We start from the raw sequence: 20,360 nt of genomic DNA, 5'->3' as shown, positions 1-20,360 counted from the left end.
TTGACGTACTCCTTTTCCTATTTGGAACCAGTCTATTGTTCCATGTCCAGTTCTAACTGTTGCTTCCTGACCTGCATATAGGTTTCTCAAGAGGCAGGTCAGGTGGTCTGGGATTCCCATCTCTTGAAGAATTTTCCACAGTTTACTGTGATCCACACAGTCAAAGGCTTTGGCATAGTCAATAAAGCAGAAATACATGTTTTTTTGGAACTCTCTTGCTTTTTCGATGATTCAGCGAATGTTGGCAATTTGATCTCTGGTCCCTCTGCCTTTTCTGAAACCAGCTTGAACATCTGGAAGTTCATGGTTCACGTATTGCTGAAGCCTGGCTTGGAGAATTTTGAGTATTACTTTACTAGCGTGTGAGATGAGTGTAATTTATGGGAATTATGTTGGATTAAATTGGCGATATCTTTCTCTGAGGAGAACTTGTGTCTGTTTCATTAGGGAGTCAGAGGAGACAATTCCTAGATAAAGTTCAAGAAGTCTAGATTAATATTGTTTCTGGCTCAGATGGGGATCCCAAGTGAAGATCAAAGTACTTCTATAGATGTCTGCCTCTGGTACTTCTGGGGACCATTGATTTGCCTATTTTTGGAGAGGGGAATGTTTCTGGTTCAACTGTCAGTTTTTTGGTAAAGTAAAATCTCTGGAAAATTTCCTCTATTTTTTTGTGAGTCTAGCAATGCATGAATTAGATTTTGTCCAGAACCTAGCAAGTTGGAAGCAGAAGGGTCCCCATAGTATGTTTTTGTTACACTTCAAGAAGAAAAAGCCTATACTGAAATTTAACATGTATTATGCCATCAAAAATAGACCAAACTATTTTTATAATTTAATATTTGGAATTCTCAGATTTGGTACATTAACTAGACTTAATTATTTTAATAATTTAATAATTTTTTTGATTGGAAAAGATACAAGAGAAAGTTTCAGATCACCATCTGCAAGCCCTTCTCTGTGAACAGCCTGCTATGTGGAGGTCTAGTCTAAAATCCAAATACCTGAAACATAAAGTAAAATTTTGAACATAGTCATCCTAACAGTATTTCTAATATCATCACTTTTAAGCTGTATATTAACTACTGTATCATCATTAGTATCTTTTTTTTGCTTTCTGTTTAAAAACAACAGCTTCTCTGTTCTACAATAAACACATTGTAAGAATGAAAGCTATTTAAAACAGATTAATGGTCAATCACTATAGCAGCTAGTACGGTTCATGTTCATAGTTCATGCTAGCTGCTAGTTGAGTGATAAATTGTGTCATAAGCTTGTCATGTCTGATCTCCAGTAACTGCCACATATTCTAATTAAACAAATAGAAATTATCATAGTCTCACTTATTTTAAAGGGAAAAGTATATATAAACTATTATTTAATTGATAAAATTTTGAAAAGCAGAAATTGAAACATTCCCCTAACCACACTTAACAATGTGAATCCTTCTGGAAAAAAATTCCTTGGGGTGGAAGAACTGCTTGTTAGGAAATTATTTACTTAAACCCTCTCAGTTTTTAAGGTTATAAATAAAGGTTAGTGTCAGAACCAGAATTTGAATACAGAATTCTTAACTACCTATTCAATAAACAATGCTGAGTTTATGCATTAACTACTTTGCCAACCTCTTCTCCAACTTTAAAGAAGCTATTATATCCTATTGGGATGACAATAAAGAACATAGTTTACTCCAATCTCTCTCTTTTTCTGTTCACTGTCATTTAAAGTTGTTTTTTTGTATTTTTAATTTTAGTGTATGATATTATTCAATTTTAAAGCCATAAGTAATTCAACATATTTATTTTGAAGCATTTGTCCATGAATTCAGACTGTGGAGGCTCTATCTTTTCCACTGAATGAACTCTTAGAAGATACTACCTTGACCTTAAATTTGTTGCCAGTTAGATCCCATTAGATATCTGGCTCCCAGGACTTCTTGACCATACCTCTGAAAGTCATTTATACTGATACATACAAAACCACTGACCACCTCACTGGCTTCACTAAGAAATCTTTTCATCATTAAATGAGATTTGCTTTTTTAGAAAACAGGTTAATCAAGCAGTAGTCACAGTCTTCAGAGAATATCCACTAAATTATTGATTTCCTGTCTATCACACCACTTGTTCTTGAAGTTATTTTCTCTGGAAAAAAAATCTATGTGCAAGGAAACACTTAAAGCATCAGCTGGAATGTGAGTTCCCTCCAAAACGTCCATTCTCCTTTTTCATGGCATGATACATTCCTTTCTCTAAGCTTGCTCTCTCTGGTACTACCTAAGAACATGAGCACACAGAGAAAATTAAATTCTTATTTAAACTCAAGAAGCAAACATTTCCCAAAATGACAGTGTTCTCCTCCTTTACAGATGAGTCGTAAACACTTTTCTACATGCCGCTGTTCTTCTACTTAGTTAGAACTTTAGTCAGCAGTATTTTGTTTATTTGTTCAGGATCATGTATGTTTTTTCACTACGTCTATAATACACTTCACCACCTGAACACCTGTTGAACTAATCTTAAACTTGTCTTGCCAGCAAAAAAGTTTGAAATTATGCAATCTGCAATTCAGTCCATTGCAAGCACTTAGATAGAATTTCTTCTTTACCTTCCAACATACCTAATGACAATTAAAGAACTGCCTGCATAGAAATACTGCCAACTGAAAAGTCAGTGAAGTGAGTTTAACCAAGGGAACTTGAGCAACATTTTAGCTAAGGAATTTTCTGATACTCAAATAAGTACCATGATCACTGTCTATCAGATTAACCTTAACATTAAGTTAAAAGGTACATCAGTATGATTATGTAATCTCTAATTATTAAAAATAAAAACTTTACTCATTACAAAGTTTACACATATATAGACTATAAAGAAAGCATAAGACTATGGAAAAGCCTCTTGAAAAAATCAGCCATGATAACTGAAAAATATATTCTTACAAAGGAAAACAAGTTAATAAGCTACACTTTACATGGAAAATTTTAAGATATGAGAAAAGCAAATTTAAAAATATGTAAACATTAATCTATAACTAGCAAAAATTACAATGATAATACAAATATAAAGCTTTATAACTGAGGTTATATGGAATATATTTTTACTGAAATAGTTCATAATTAGAGTACTAAAATTTTTCAAATAAAAGAAATGCTAAATTTATAAGTCTTTCATTTGTGAAACCATTTTACTCAGATCTCTATCACTAAGCCAGTAAATTTCCAGTTCATCTTAAAAATCAACAAGAAATAACTGAAGTTATCTGATTAAAGGCAAAGTTTTTAAAAGACCAAACACATTTTAAAGAAAAACAGATGAAGTAAGATTTCATATATAAATTAAAAGTTTTCTTAAATACTTTAAGTTAACATACAGGCATTAAACACAGCAACTAAAGTTGTTAAGAAATGACAAAACGAAGAGAAATCACTAAACTGGACTTCACTTGTGTTAATCAATAAAAACATGAATTTAAACAAAAATTCTGTAAATGAATGTGGAATTATTTGGGAGTTGTGTTTAAGCATGTGAAAAGCGTAAGAAAAGAGAATTCCCTGTTTCCTTTTGGATGCTGCAGACAACAGCAAAACAGCCCAGGGCACGCTGCTGCGGATTTTAACTGTTGTATGGAACTACTCAAAATGCTTTTGATCCATTTTATCTTGCAAGTTAGCAAAGAAATGTTGCAATAAGAAACACCAACAAAGATCTGAAAAAGTTAAGCTCTGGATTACCATATTGTGTTCTCCTGCCATTCAATGCTTCATACAAAGGCAGTGGTGTTCAAAGTAAGGGAAAAAAAGTGGAGGGAGAGAGAAAAGAGAAACTGGTCTCAGAGAGCGCAAAGCACAAAGTAAATAATATTCCTCTACATCCTTTCTTTTTCACAGATTGGATGTTAAAAGAGTTGCAGCAATTAGGCTTTTGTTAATTACCAGCTGTTGAAACAGATGTGTTGACTATCCTTATTAGCCAACAGCTGGGTGAGAAGAACAATTGATGCTCCCTAAAACCAACAGCCAGCTGCTCTGCAGTAATTATCTCCAATTAATAATACAGGTGATAAAGGCAAAAAGCTCCTATCCCTCTGTTTCAATAACTTTGGTAGTTTCAATAACTATGGCTTTATCATTACACAGTGATAGAGAATACATTTATTACAACAAATAAGGCTGTATATTTGACTCCCATTAATTCTTTGGTAGTTTCCATGATGCAATTCCTGGAGAAGGAATCAGACAAGTGCTAAAAGTAGAAGCAGACATTCGACAGGCTTTTATTTATCATATTTCAAATGACACTGCCAACTTACTTCTCCAGTACTAACAATAATAGCTAAGTACTTAAGTTCTTTGAAAAGGAGAAGCATAACTAAAATCTGTTCTTTCTGATTTCCAGGTGTTTTCACTGATCGTGTTTTATATTCAGTTCACTGAAGAAATATATTTCCTCTTGGTATGCCTAAATATCAGTATCTTGTTCCCTCGCTTACATTTCCTAGGTGACGAGTAGAAGCAATTTTACTAAACCCAAAAAGAATTTACTTCATAGCAGTAAACATTATTTTATGTACACAAAGAGATCAGCAAAGCAAACCACCAAGCAGGAAGTCAAAACAGAAAACCCTACTTTTATTTTGCCGTGATCATCTCATATGATATTCAAGTTTCTAATTGTGATGATGTTAAAAAAGAAAGATCACAATGGAGCATACTAATAAAAAAGGAATAATTATATGTATAAAGTTACTTTTCCTATTCTCCATTGTCAAATGTTCAATATCAAAATTTCACTTAAAGGTAAAACAAAGATTTAAACAAGCCAGGCATCCATCTCTGTCCTACAAAAGAGGTGTCTACAAGAATTTACAACCATATCTATTCACTAATTAGAGAACACTTAAAGACACTGTCTTTCTGAAAACAAGGATTAGAGCAGGATGAATACACCCCTTTCACAAACCTTCCTCATGTCTCTGTTGGGTCATCATAAGCAGCTTGTTCCTCCAGCATTAAATAGAAAAGCCTCCTGATTATCAGTTCTGAAAGCCCTCAGTTAGGCATCAAGACAGTTAATAGGACAGAAACTTAAAAAAAAAACCATGTAAATCAATCACTTCACCAAAAAAGGCTGTAATAAAAAAAAAAATGAATAAAGGCAAACTTCCTACAGAAATATTTAGGTTTCCACTTGGGCACCCTGGCTTTCCAATATGAAAGATTGGAAGCTTACCACATTTCATAATCACAGTAACTTCAGTATTTATATAATTACAAACATGAGAGATAAATACATTACAAAAAAAAAAGAAAGATGGTCCATTTCTAGGAAACCAAATTCCCATGGTGTTAGGACCCTTTCCCTCCGCACTAAGCTGGAAAACTGGAAAAGTACACAAGTGACATGATGATGCTCTTTCCTTTGCAAACCATCACTTCTATACTGGAAAGGTGTTAACATTTTCTCTTCCCCAACAGGTATTTTAGCCAGATATATCTATACATTCAACATATGTATATAAATTTATATAAGTAATAAAACATTTATTCTACTCCATCCTTGTGATATACTATCATTTTGATAACTTGAGTTTTTCTTTGGTTCAAGTGTTCAGTTCAGCCGCTCAGTCGTGTCCGACTCTGGGACCCCATGGACTGCAGCACGCCAGGCCTCCCTGTCTATCACCAACTCCCAGAGTTTAGTCAAACTCATGTCCATTGAATCGGTGAGGCCATCCAACCACCTCATCCTCTGTCAACCCTTGGTTCAGGTGAGTTTTTGCCTGTTACTCTTTTGAATATGGTTTCCCTTACATCTACTCCTTTCATTTCTAAAAGTTACTCCTGTTTTCACACACTAGGTTTTGTCTAGCAGTTCACACCATTCTTCATTTTCTCCTTTTGTTCTTACAGATCACTAGAATTTTGTCCTTGATCATTCTGTTCAAATCTCCTATGCTATCTTTTTAAAAATGCAGGTCTATTTTGATCACTCCCTCAAAATATGCCTGACTAGCCATATGAAGTCTTATTTTCATTTAAAAATTTTCCTTTTGCACTAAAACAGCTTCAGTTGGAGCCAAAAGGGTAAATGGAATATGGCCTTTCTCCATGAAGCAATCAAATTCTCTAAATGACACTCTCAAGCCTATTCATATTAGCTCATATGGGTTCCCTTTAGTACATTTGAAAACTAATGTATTTGGACGAGTAGTGATGAGCAAGATTGAGTAGTAAGTAGTTTTATCATTAGGTAGATTGGCAAGTTTCTCATAGTGCATGATCATGAGTTGGACAGAGATAGCTTCTTTCCAAGATAAGAGGACATACTAGAGCTCTGTTATTCAGGGCAGAAACAACTTTTATTCCACCACTTCTTTTCCTATCATCCATTCAAACTTTTAAAAGTTATATGTTTTCCTTTTGTACAAATGGCAAATACTCTTTTTAAATCATAATATTTACTCCATAGGGAGTCAGTATTGATCCTGGTGCTGCTGCTGTTAAGTCACTTCAGTCGTGTCTGACTCTGTGCGACCCCACAGACGGAAGCCCACCAGGCTCCGCTGTCCCTGGGATTCTCCAGACAAGAACACTGGAGTGGGTTGCCATTTCCTTCTCCAATGCATGAAAGTGAAAAGTGAAAGAGAAGTTGCTCACTCGTGTCCGACTCTTAGCGACCCCATGGACTACAGCCTACCAGGCTCCTCCGTCCATGGGATTTTCCAGGCAGTGTTCACTAAACTTTGTCCTATCCTTATCAATGACCTCCAGTTCCAGTAATTCGAACTTATGTACTTCATTCATTGATGTGATCATCCAATTCACTGGAAAAGACCCTGATACTGGGAGACTGAAGGCAGGAGAAGGGGATGACAGAGAATGAGATGGTTGGATGGTATCACCAGTTCAGTGGACATGAACTTGGGCAAACTTCAGGAGATGGTGAGGGACAGAGAGGCCTGGCATGCCGCAGTCCATGGGGTCACAAAGTCGGACATGATATGGCAACTGAACAACAACATCATTCATGAAATACTTCAATAGCCTCCAAGTCAGTCTTTCCTACCTTCCTATACCTGCCCTGCTGCTGCTGCTGCTGCTGCTGCTAAGTCGCTTCAGTCATGTCCGACTCTGTGCGACCCCATAGACGGCAACCCACCAGGCTCCACCTTCCCTGGGATTCTCCAGGCAAGAACACTGGAGTGGGTTGCCATTTCCTTCTCTAATGCATGAAAGTGAAAAGTGAAAGTGAAGTCGCTCAGTTGTGTCCGACTCTTAGCAACCCCATGGACTGCGGCCTACCAGGCTCCTCTGTCCATGGGATTCTCCAGGCAAGAGTACTGGAGTGGGTTGCCATTACCTTCTCCAATACCTGCCCTAGTTAATTCAATTAAAACCAGTGAGATTACTTTCCTCCAACTCTGATATTATCAAGTCATACATTTTATCACTCCTCCAGAAAATGGACGTCAGAGTTTGCCAAATTTTTAACAGACCAAGTACAATCTCCTTTGTGTCACTTTCAAGAGCTCACTGTCTGACATCAGAGTTGTCCACAGAGTGACCAACCATTTTGGGAAACCACTCCATGTAATGTAAAATGTTCTGGTCTTTGGCAATGGGTATAGAAGTTTGGCAGGGGGAGTACAAACTCTTATGGTAGTCCAAAAAATAGGGCTCAAAGCAATACTGGTTTCAGTATCTGATGGATACAGCAAAATTATCTGCCTGCTGCAATTGCTCTTTTTTCCTCTGGCCACTAACTTACACGTGGTTCACAATCATGGATCGTTCATCACTGCATCCCTCCGAGTGATGCAACTTAAGTTCAACAAATATACACTGTCAGTGTTGAGTTAACAGTTCACCTCTGACTTTCTCTGTACACTAACTGTTGTGCTTTGTATCAAGACAGGGCTAGTTTAATGTTTACAACTGTGGATATTATGAACATGGTTTCTAAGAGTTTCAGATAATGAAAATGGTAATACTGACAAGACCAATGTCGGCATGACCCAGGTATCACAAAAAATGAAGGCTAAATGACAGGACACATATACAGGTGGATTATGCAGATAAATAATCAAAACAATATACAGCAAAATACATGGAGAATGTGTGGTTGGGCATGCTGGAGAGGGAGACGTGAAAGTACATATGGAAAGTGAATCTCCCAAGTCTGGGGTGAAATAGGCATGTGCTTCTGAACGAATCAAAGGGGGTGTTTTTGTTTCTTCACATCACACCAATGATAATAAATTACACCAGGCTGCACTAGCCTGGGCAAACTACACAGAACAGACAAAAATTAGTTTTGTTTCCTTGACTGTTCTATGAAACTGAGTAAAATTACCTATTTGGCTCAGAGGTTACAGCTATGGATAAACAAAAAGGGATTTTGATAAAGACTTGTGCTGGCCCCTTATAGTATACAGCTGACTCTGTCAGCACTTAAGAATAATAACATTTTTCAAAACATATCAAGCAATGTGCCAAATCAGAGCAACAAAAATCATTACCCCCTACCTATTAGGTATTTTCATTTGAAAAATGAGGTTTCAAATTGTTTTCTTGATTTCTATAAGGGTTTTAAACTGTAAAAAACATAAAACAAAAGAATGTTGATGTTGTGTCCAAATATACATTAGACTTTTCTCATTTATCTGGATATTAGGCCAACAGTGCAAATAAAACTTAGGCGGTTTCTTTTCTATAAATTTCTTACCAAAGAAAATGAAATGTCTTGCACAGCTTGTATGCAATACTTCTAAGAAAGGGGTATGATCTGTTTACCTGTGATACTGAGGCTTTAATAATGAAAGTTTTTGTTCTACTTTTGACCCTCTCAAAACATGCAAAATTATTTAATGAGATATTTTTACTTTAAAAATGGAGGTAGACAGCCTCCTCAGATATGAGCCTATGATGGCTATCATTGTTGCTCGTCATAGAAAAGATATTAAAAGGCTGGCCTACAATAAAATCATATTTTCAAAGTGCAGAACAAAAAGAATATCCTTCTGTGATTTGGAAACATAATGAGCATATTATATGCTTTTCTCTAAAACTGTTTGAAGATCACTGAGAAAACTATTAAGAAACCTAAGAAGGACGAATAGCCTACCTGAGTTGTTTGATGTTATGTGTAGGTTGTGAAAAATATGTATACAACCCCAAAACAAACAAAGACTTATTTTTTGGAATAAAACTGTTTTGGAACTCAAAAAAAGTCACCAGAAAGTGGCAGTATATTACTGAGCCGGCCAAAAAATTCATTTGGGTTTTTCTGTAAGATGCTATGGAAAAACCTGAATGAATTTTCTGATAGTAGTTTCCTAGGACTACTAGAATGAATTACCAGAGACTGGGTGAGTTAAAACCACAGGAATTTATTCTCTCACAGTTGTGAGGCCAGAAGTTCAAAATCAAGGTGTGGATAGGGTTGTTTCCTTCCAGAAACTCTGTTTCATGCCTTTCTCCAGGCTTCTGGTGGTTGCTAGCAATCCTTAGCATCCCTTAGCTTGTGTACACATCACTCCAATCTCTGCCTCTGTCATTACATGGTCTTCTTTGAAGTGTCTCCTGCGTTTGTGTCCAAATTTTCCTTTTATAAGGACACCAGTCATTAGATTAGGGTCCACCTTTATGCAGTATAATCTCATTTTAACTTGATTACATTTGTGAAGATTTCCAAATAAGGTCACATTTATAGGTACTAGGGATTAGAACTTAAAGATCTTATTAGGATGACGAAATTCTACCCACATTAGACAGATAAGTTAACTTCTGTAGTAACTTAAAATTATTTGGATCCAATTTTGAATCCATAAGTTCCAACTACCTCTGTGTCCAACTGATGCTGAAAAAGTCTTTGAGAAAATTCAACATCCATTCATAATAAAAACTCCATGGAAGGTCTTTGTTGTGATAAAGAGTATCTACAAAAAATCATAGCTAACAACATACTTAAAGATGAAAGACCGAATGCTTTTCCCCAAGATTGGGAATAAGGCAATGATGCCCTTCCTCACTTCTCTTATTCAGCACAGTGCTCAGAGTTCCAGTCAGCGCAATAAAGAAGGAAGAGGAAAGAAAAAGCATACATGGGTGAAAGGAAGACCTAGTAATGTCCCTATTTAGAGACAAATGATTGTCTATGTTGAAAATCCCAAGGAACTTTAAAACAACAATAACAACACTTGAACCAATAAGTGAATTCATGAAGGCTGCAGGAAACAAGACAAACAAATAGAAATAAACTGTATTTCTGTACACTGGTAACATACAACTGGAAAAACAAAATTAAAAACAATATTACTTACAATATTGATCATTAATACTTAAGTGTAAATCTAATAAAGCTTGTACAGGATCTGTATGCTCAAAACTCGAACTGCTATTAAAGGAATCAAAGAAACATAAATAAATGAAGACACATATCCTATTCATGGATTGTAAGATTCACCATTGTAAAGAAGTCAATTATCCTTTAATTGATCTATAAGTCGATTCCTATCAAAATCTCAGCAGGATCTCTTGTAGAAGTAGATAAGCTGATTTAAACATTTATACAAGGGAATGAAAGTAGAATAAAATAATAATGAAAATAAAGTTGGAGTAATCAAACTATTTAACTATAAGACTTCCTATAAAGCCACAGAAATCAAGATAGCCTGGTATTGGTGAAGGAATAGATAGATCAACAGAACAGATTGGTTTAGTCCATAAGTGGAGTCACACTAATGTGGTTAATTTTTTTCTTGATAAAGGTGCAAAGCAGTTCAACAGAGATAGTAGAGTCCTTTAACAAGTGGTTTTGGAACAACTGAACATCCATATGCAAAAAAAAAAAAAAGAAAAAAAGACTTCCACCTGAGTATCCTTGTTACACAAATAAATCAAAATGAATGTCTAAATGTAAAACTATGTAACTTTTAGAAGAACGCAGAATATCTTCATGACCTAGGGATATAGAGTTCTTAGGATGATGCCAAAAATACAATCCATTGATGAAACAATTAATTCAATAATTAATTCACTAATAATTGAATTCAAAAAAATTAAAAATATTTGCCCCACAAAAACACTAAAAAATACCTAATAGATCAAAATTCCATCCATCAAATGGTTCCCACAACTGATAACATATGAGAATCACCTGGAGAAGTTTTTAAAAACACGAATTTTCAGGTCCTATCATAGACCCACTGAATCAGATCCTCTGACGAAGGGGTTTACAATCTGTACTTTTAAAAAAACTCTATAGGTAATTTTCGTACACAGCTGATCTAAAGACTATCATTTAGAAACAGCTGTTATAACAAGACAATACAGGAAATAAAGGCTTGCCAGCATAGCAAATGGAATAGTTCTTAATACAGAAGGAGGGAGGTCACTTCCTCTGAGAAAGCAAATAAGGATGAAGTAGACAGATCATACTTACTAGATCCATTTTCTCTGTGAAGCTTATCTCTGCAAGCTTGTCTTCTCAGAGAGACAGGGGAAGAGCATCAGAGTAAGATCTCCAAAAGAATAGTAGAAGTTAAAAATGGTTGCTGTAAGAGATCATGCTGAAAGAATTGCTAGGAGGCACTGAAAAGTAATGCTGAAGATAAAGCCACAGTCACAGCAATTGACTCAACTGGGTAATTACTTTTTCTTCCTAAGGTAAAATCTTAAGAATATTTGCTTCTGGCCTTTTAGCTATTCTAATAAATATTTTAAGTATATCACTTACCCTTCTATGGACTGAGTTGCAGTGGTCTCTATCATCCCCTTCTGACCTCCCACTGTGTGTATATTATATTGTTAACTATATGGTTCATCTTCTGTATCATTTCTGATTCGTTTGTTCTATTAATTACTGAGAAAGATGTGCTAAAACCTACCGCGTGATTTAAGTTTACCTAGTTCTTTCGGTTTCATCAATTTTTGCCATATATATTCTTAAACTAGTAGTACAGCATATAGATTTAGAATTGCTATATCTTCTTTATATTTATCAGTGTTCAGTTCAGTTCAGTTCAGTCACTCAGTCGTGTCCGACTCTTTGCTACCCCATGGACTGCAGCACGCCAGGCCTCCCTGTCCATCGCCAACTCCCAGAATTTACTCAAACTCATGTCCATTGAGTCGGTGATGCCATCCAACTATCATATCTTCTGTTGTTCCCTTCTCTTCCTGCCTTCAATCCTTCCCAGCATCAGGCTCTTTTCAAATGAGTCAGTTCTTCACATCAAGTGGCCAAAGTATTGGAGTTTCAGCTTCAGCAACAGTCCTTCCAATGAATATTCAGGACTGATGTCCTTTAGGATGGAAAGTTGGACCTCTTTGCCATCCAAGGGACTCTCAAGAGTCTTCTCCAACACCACAGTTCAAAAGCATCAATTCTCTGGCGCTCAGCTTTCTTTATACTCCAACTCTCACATCCATACATGACTACTGGAAAAACGATAGCTTTGACTAGATGGACCTTTGTTGGCAAAGTCATGTCTCTACTTTTTAATTCTGTCTAGGTTGGTAATAACTTTTCTTTCAAGGACTAAGCATCTTTAAATTTCATGGCTGCAGTCACCATCTGCAGTGATTATGGAGCACAGAAAAATAAAGCCTCTCACTGTTTCCACTGTTTGCCCATCTATTTGCCATGAAGTGATGGGACCGGATGGCATGATGTTAGTTTTCTGAATGTTGAGTTTTAAGCCAACTTTTTCATTCTCCTCTTTCATTTTCATCAAGAGGATCTTTAGTTCTTCGCTTTCTGCATTAAGGGTGGAGCCATCTGCATATCTGAGGTTATTGATATTTCTCCGGGCAATCTTGATTCCAGCTTGTGCTTCATCCAGCCCAGAGTTTCTCATGATGTACTCTGCATAGAAGTTAAATAAGCAGGGTGACAACATACAGCCTTGATGTACTCCCTTCCTGATTTGGAAACTGTCTGTTGTTTCATGTCCAGTTCTAACTGTTGCTTCCTGACCTGCATATAGGTTTCTCAGGAGGCAGGTCAGGTGGTCTGGGATTCCCATCTCTTTCAGAATTTTGCACAGTCTGTTGTGATCCACACAAAGGTTTTGGCGTAGTCCATAAAGCAGAAATAGATGTTTATCTGGAACTCTCTTGCTTTTTCAATGATCCAGCAGATGTTAGCAATTTGATCTCTGATTCCTCTGCCTTTTCTAAATCCAGCTTGAACATCTGGAAGTTCACGGTTCACATACTGTTGAAGCCTGGCTTGGAGAATTTTGAGCATCACTTTGCTAGCATGTGAGATGAGTGAAATTGTGTGGGAGTTTGAGCATTCTTTGGCATTGCCTTTCTTTGGGATTGGAATGAAAACTGACCTTTTCCAGTCCTGTGGCCGCTGCTAAGTTTTCCAGATTTGCTGGCATATTGAGTGCAGCACTTTCACAGCATCATCTTTTAGGATTTGAAATAGCTCAACTGGAATTCCATCACCTCCACTAGCTTTGTTTGTACTGATGCTTCCTAAGGTCCACATGACTTCGCATTCCAGGATGTCTGGCTCTAGGTGAGTGATCACACCATCGTGATTATCTGAGTCATGGAGATCTTTTTTTGTATAATTTTTTTGTGTATTCTTGCCACCTCTTCTTAATATCTTCTGCTTCAGTTAGGTCCATACCATTTCTGTCCTTTATTGTGCCCATCTTTGCATGAAATGTTCCCTTGGTATCTCCAATTTTTTGAAGAGATCTCTAGTCTTTCTCATTTTACTGTTTTCCTCTATTTCTTTGCATTGATCAGTGAGGGAGGCTTTCTTTTCTCTCCTTGCTATTATTCCTTGGAACTCTGCATTCAAATGGGTATATCTTTCCTTTTCTCCTTTTCCTTTCACTTCTCTTCTTTTCCACAGCTATCTGTAAGGCCTCCTGAGAGAACCATTTTTGCCTTTCTGGCATTTCTTTTTCTTGGGGATGGTCTTGATCATTGCCTCCTGTATAATGTCATGAACCTCATCCATAGTTCTTCAGGCACTCTATCAGATCTAATCCCTTAAATCTATTTGTCACTTCCACTGTATAATCATAAGGGATTTGATTTAGGTCATACCTGAATGGTCTAGTGGTTTTCCCTACTTCCTTCAATTTAAGTCTGAATTTGGTGATAAGGAGTCTGAGCCACAGTCACCTCCTGGTCTTGTTTTTGCTGACTGTATAGAGCTCCTCCATCTTATGCTGCAAAGAATATAATCAATCTGACTTCGGTATTGACTATCTGGTAACGTCCATGTGTAGAGTCTTCTCTTGTGTTGATGGAAGAGGGTGTTTGCTATGACCAGTATGTTCTCTTGGCAAAACGCTACTAGTCTTTGCCCTACTTCATTCTGTACTCAAGGCCAAATTTGCCTGTTATTCCAGGTATCTCTTGACTTCCTACTTTTGTATTCCAGTCCCCTGTAATGCAAAGGACATCTTTCTTGGGTGTTAGTTCTACAAGGCCTTGTAAGTCTTCATAGAACCATTCAGCTTCAGCTTCTTCAAGCCTGTGCCCCAACCAGTAATGCTGAAGAAGCTGAAGTTGAATGGTTCTATGAAGACCTACAAGATCTTCTAGAACTAAAACCCAAAAAAGTGATTATGATGATACTGAATGTTTTGCCTTGGAAGCAACAGAGATCATTCTGTCGTTTTTGAGACTGCATCCTAGTACTGCTTTTCAGAGTCTTTTGCTGACTATGATGGTTACTCCATTTCTTCTAAAGGATTCTTGCCCACAGTAGTAGATATAATGGTCATCTGAGTTAAATTCACCCATTCCAGTCCATTTTAGTTTGCTGATTCCTAAAATGTCAATGTTTACGCTTGCGATCTCCTATTTGACTACTTCCAATTTACCTTGATTCATGGACCTAACATTCCAGGTTCCTATGTAATATTGCTCTTTACAGCATCAGACTTTACTTCCATCACCAGTCACATCCACAACTGGGTGTTGTTTTTGCTTTGGGTCCATCTCTTCATTCTTTCTGGAGTTATTTCTCCACTGATCTCCAGTAGCATACTGGGCACCTACTGACCTGGGGAGTTCATCTTTCAGTGTCCTATGTTTTTGCCTTTTCATACTGTTCATGGGGTTCTCAAGGCAAGAATAGTGAAGTAGTTTGCCATTCCTTTCTCCAGTACACCATGTTTTATCAGTGTTCAGTTCAGTTGCTCAGTCATGTCCGACTCTTTGCGACCCCATGAATTGCAGCACACCAGGCCTCCCAGTCCATCACCAACTCCCGCAGTTCACTCAGACTCATGTCCATCGAGTCAGTGATGCCATCCAGCCATCTCATCCTCTGTTGTCCCCTTCTCCTCCTGCACCCAATCCCTCCCAGCATCAGAGTCTTTTCCAATGAGTCAACTCTTTGCATGAGGTGGCCAAAGTACTGGAGTTTCAGCTTTAGCATCATTCCTTCCAAAGAACACCCAGGGCTGATCTCCTTCAGAATAGACTGGTTGGATCTCCTTGCAGTCCAAAGGACTCTCAAGCGTCCTCTCCAACACCACAGTTCAAAAGCATCAATTCTTCGGCGCTCAGCTTTCTTCACACTCCAACTCTCACATCCATACATGACCATAGGGAAAACCATAGCCTTGACTAGATGGACCTTTGTTGGCAAAGTAATGTCTCTGCTTTTCAATATGCTATCTAGGTTGGTCATAACTTTCCTTCCAAGGAGTAAACGTCTTTTAATTTCATGGCTGCAGTCACCATCTGCAGTAATTTTAGAGCCCCCAAAAATAAAGTGTGACACTGTTTCCACTGTTTCCCCATCTATTTCCCATGAAGTGATGGGACCGGATGCCATGATCTTTGTTTTCTGAATGTGGAGCTTTAAGCCAACTTTTTCACTCTCCTCTTTCACTTTCATCAAGAGGCTTTTTAGTTCCTCTTCACTTTCTGCCATAAGGCTGGTGTCATCTGCATATCTGAGGTGATTGATATTCCTCCTGGCAATCCTGATTCCAGCTTGTGCTTCTTCCAGCCCAGCGTTTCTCATGATGTACTCTGCATATAAGTTAAATAAACAGGGTGACAATATACAGCCTTGACATACTCCTTTTCCTATTTGGAACCAGTCTGCTGTTCCATGTCCAGTTCTAACTGTTGCTTCCTGACCTGCATACAGATTTCTCAAGAGGCAGGTCAGGTGGTCTGGTATTCCCATCTCTTTCAGAATTTTCCACAGTTTATTGTGATCCACACAGTCAAAGGATTTGGCATAGTCAATAAAGCAGAAATAGATGTTTTTCTGGAACTCTCTTGCTTTTTCGATGATCCAGAGGATGTTGGCAATTTGATCTCTGGTTCCTCTGCAGTGTTAGGTATCATTTATTTCTAATATAATGCAGAATAATCTGTTTATCTGCATTCTCCTTCATTTTCTTTTTTTTGAATACTTTAATCACGGCTATTATAATTTTTCCAACTTATCTCTCTCCTTCCCCCTTAACCCATAGTAATCTTAAGTTTGTTTTCTACATCTGGATCTCTATTTGGATCTTCTGCTCATTTTTGATTGGGTTGTTTGTTTTTTTGATATTGAGCTGCATGGGCTGTGTATATATATCTTGGAGATTAATCCCTCATCAGTTGCTTTGTTTGCAAATATTTTCTCCCATTCTGAGGTTTGCCTTTTTGTTTATGTTTTCTTTTGCTGTGCAAAAGCTTTTAAGTTAAATTAGATCCCATTTGTTTATTTTTGTTTTTATTTTCATTACTCTAGGAGATGGGCTGAAAAAGATCTTGCTTTGATTTATATCAAAGAGTATTCTACCTGTTTTCCTTTAATAGTATCCAGTATTACACTTAGGTCTTTAATCTATTTGGAGTTTATTTCTTCTAATTTCATTCTTTTACATGGAGCTATTCAGTTTTTCTAGCATCACTTATTGAAGAGATTGTCTTTTCTCCATTGTATATTCTTGACTCCTTTGTCATAGATTAGGGGACCACAGGTGTGTAGGTTTATCTTGGGAGTTTTCTACTGGCACCATACTGTTTTGATTACTGTAGATTTGTAGTATAGTCTGAAATCAGCGAGCCTGAGTCTTCCAGCTCCATTTTTATTTTTCAAGATTGCTTTAGCTGTTTGGGGTCTTGTGTTTCCATACAAATTGTAAAATGTTTTGCTCTAATTCTGTGAAAGATGTCACTGGTAATTTTATGGTGATTGCATTGCTATTATTATAAAGCCCTTGTACATCTAACTCCAATATCTGGATCAGCTATATATCTGAATGGCAATATCTTTGATCTGATCAAAGTGATCAGATCAATTTTGAGTTGGTTTATATTGGAAGGAATGATGCTAAAGCTGAAACTCCAGTACTTTGGCCACCTCATACGAAGAGTTGACTCATTGGAAAACTCTAATGCTGGGAGGGATCGGGGGCAGGAGGAGAAGGGGACAACAGAGGATGAGATGGCTGGATGGCATCACTGACTCAATGGACGTGAGTCTCAGTGAACTCAGGGAGATGGTGATGGACAGGGAGGCCTGGCGTGCTGTGATTCATGGGGTCGCAAAGAGTCGGACACGACTGAGCGACTGATCTGATCTGATATAATATGCATTTCTTTGGATTTTGGTCATGTAGTCTCATCTTTTTGCAGGCCTAGTAATTATTACAGAAGTGCCTGCCATCATCTATAAAATAATGGCAGAGATTCCAGACATTTTTCTGGAGATTCAGCCTTATTTATGCCAGGCAGATGGAGTAGGAGGTGATCACATTAATTCAAACAAGAACTGCTCTATGTAAATGCCAGTTTGTAGCCTCTGGTTCTTATAAAACAACTGTGAAGCCCATTTTTGTTTTCAGAGACTTTTTATTTATGTTTTTAATCTCTTCATCTGTACAGTCTCAGATGTCTTGAGTTCAGTTCAGTTGCTCAGTTGTGTCCAACTCTTTGCGACCCCATGAATTGCAGCACGCCAGGCCTCCCTGTCCATCACAAACTCCTGGAGTTCACCAAAACTCAGGTGCAACAAGTCGGTGATGCCATCCAGCCATCTCATCCTCTGTCATCCCCTTCTCCTCCTGCCCCCAATCCTCCCCTGGAAAAGACCCAACATCAGGGTCTTTTCCAATGAGTCAGCTCTTCACAACAGGTGGCCAAAGTATTGGAGTTTCAGCCTCAGCATCAGTCCTTGCAATGAACACCCAGGACTGGTCTCCTTTAGGATGGACTGGTTGGATCTCCCTACAGTCCAAGGGACTCTCAAGAGTCTTCTCCAACACCACAGTTCAAAAGCATCAATTCTTCAGCGCTCAGTCTTCTTCACAGTCCAACTCTCACATCCATACATGACCAATGGAAAAACCATAGCCTTGACTAGACGGACCTTTGTTGAGAAAGTAATGTCTCTGCTTTTGAATATGCTATCTAAGTTGGTCATAACTTTCCTTCCAAGGAGTAAGCGTCTTTTAATTTCATGGCTGCAGTCATCATCTGCAGTGATTTTGGAGCCCCAAAATATAAAGTCTGACACTGTTTCCCCATCTATTTCCCATGAAGTGATGGGACCGGATGCCATGATCTTCGTTTTCTGAATGTGGAGCTTTAAGCCAACTTTTTCACTCTCCTCTTTCACTTTCATCAAGAGGTTTTTTAGTTCCTCTTCACTTTCTGCCATAAGGGTGGTGTCATCTGCATATCTGAGGTGATTGATATTCCTCCTGGCAATCTTGATTCCAGCTTGTGCTTCTTCCAGCCCAGCCTTTCTCATGATGTACTCTGCATAGAAGTTAAATAAGCAGGGTGACAATATACAGCCTTGATGTACTCCTTTTGCTATTTGGAACCAGTCTGTTGTTCCATGTCCAGTTCTAACTGTTGCTTCCTGACCTGCATATAGGTTTCTCAAGAGGCAGGTCAGGTGGTCTGGGATTCCCATCTCTTTCAGAATTTTCCAGTTTATTGTGATCCACACAGTCAAAGGCTTTGGCATAGTCAAGAGATGTCCTGAAGGCACTACTAAATGTATGCTTGAGTCCCTCCTTCCCTCAACATCACCACCGAAAATCTGCTTGTTTTTCTGAGTCCTACCAATCACACTCCATGAGTACAAAGCTAGAATTTTCATATTTCTACCTGCAAATAATGAACAAATGCGTACAGAGTAAAAGTGACGGAAGAAATCAGTTTTCTTTTAGATTTTTTGCTACCACTATCTTGACCACTTTAGTTCTCATTTTCCTGGCAGTTCTCTTTTCCCTTGAAATTTTTTTTTTTTTTTCAGTTGTTCTTGAAAGGAGTGCTGGGATGCTGCAAACCACTCAATCACACTCAGAAGCAGAAGTTAAAGCCTTTTATTTTATAACACACAGTATTTTTGTGAATAAATAACTCTCAAGAATAAAAAATCAAGGGTCAAAAGACAGAACATAGAAAATATACTATAAAAATAAATGAAAAAAAGAATAAAGAATGACCTATATTTCTAAGCTGTCAATGCTCCAATTAAAAAAACACAGATATAGCCCATGTAAATCATGTGATCAGCCTCAATAGGTATGTGTGTATATGCATAAATATATGAATGTAAACACACATGTGCTGTGCTGTTCTTAGTTGCTCAGTCATGTCCAACTCTTTGCGACCTCATGGACTGTAGCCCACCAGGCTCCTCTGTCCATGGGGATTCTCCAGGCAAGAATCCTGGAGTAGGTTGCCATACCCTCCTCCAGGGGATGTTTCCAACACAGGGATCCAACCCAGGTCTCCTGCACTGCAGATTCTTTACCAGCTAAGCTACTAGGGAAGCCCTTTAGTACAGTAAGCAAATATACTAATACATTTTTGAAAGACAGTTAACACTGGTGGAACAAAAGGACTTAAGATGCTTAGTGACTCAGCTTTTAAATAAAAACACAACTCTCCAATACTGCTGATTAAATCAGGTTTTATTTTTACTGATTTACTAAGTTTTTGGCAATACCACACAGCTTGCAGAACTTCCCTAACCAGGAATCAAACTTGTGTCTCCTGCATTGGGAGTGAGAGTCGTAACCACTGGATCACCAGGGAAGTCTTCAAGTTTTATTTTTAATCCTAAGAAATGAGTCCAAGAAAGTTTCTTCAGGTGTTACATAGTTTCATAGTTGTTACTTAATGCTTTTCCTGATCATTGATTCACTATTTTTTCTCTTCACGTTTACTTCAAAATTGAACATGAGATAATGTGTAATTCTCCAAATTATATTATATATTTGCATAGTTCTAAGCCATATCTCTGGCTTTCATTTCAGTTGTCTTAATTTCTATATTAAGTCTCATTTAATTTTTAGAAATCTTTTGGATCTTAAAGTTTTCCCATTTCCCCTTTAAAATTATATTGGAA

The 20,360-nt window shown here is 37.6% G+C and overlaps 1 protein-coding gene across 2 annotated transcripts in view; it reads right to left on the bottom strand.

Annotated features, from left to right (window-relative positions):
* Positions 1–20,360, bottom strand: part of MIPOL1 (mirror-image polydactyly 1) — a 312,949-nt gene that overhangs the window by 124,918 nt on the left and 167,671 nt on the right. The window lies entirely within an intron of this gene.

The sequence above is a fragment of the Bos taurus genome, chromosome 21 (assembly GCF_002263795.3).
Source record: "Bos taurus isolate L1 Dominette 01449 registration number 42190680 breed Hereford chromosome 21, ARS-UCD2.0, whole genome shotgun sequence".
Lineage (NCBI taxonomy): Eukaryota > Metazoa > Chordata > Mammalia > Artiodactyla > Bovidae > Bos > Bos taurus.
Note: the sequence above shows the minus strand (reverse complement) of the source record. Positions and strands in the feature narration are given on the sequence as shown.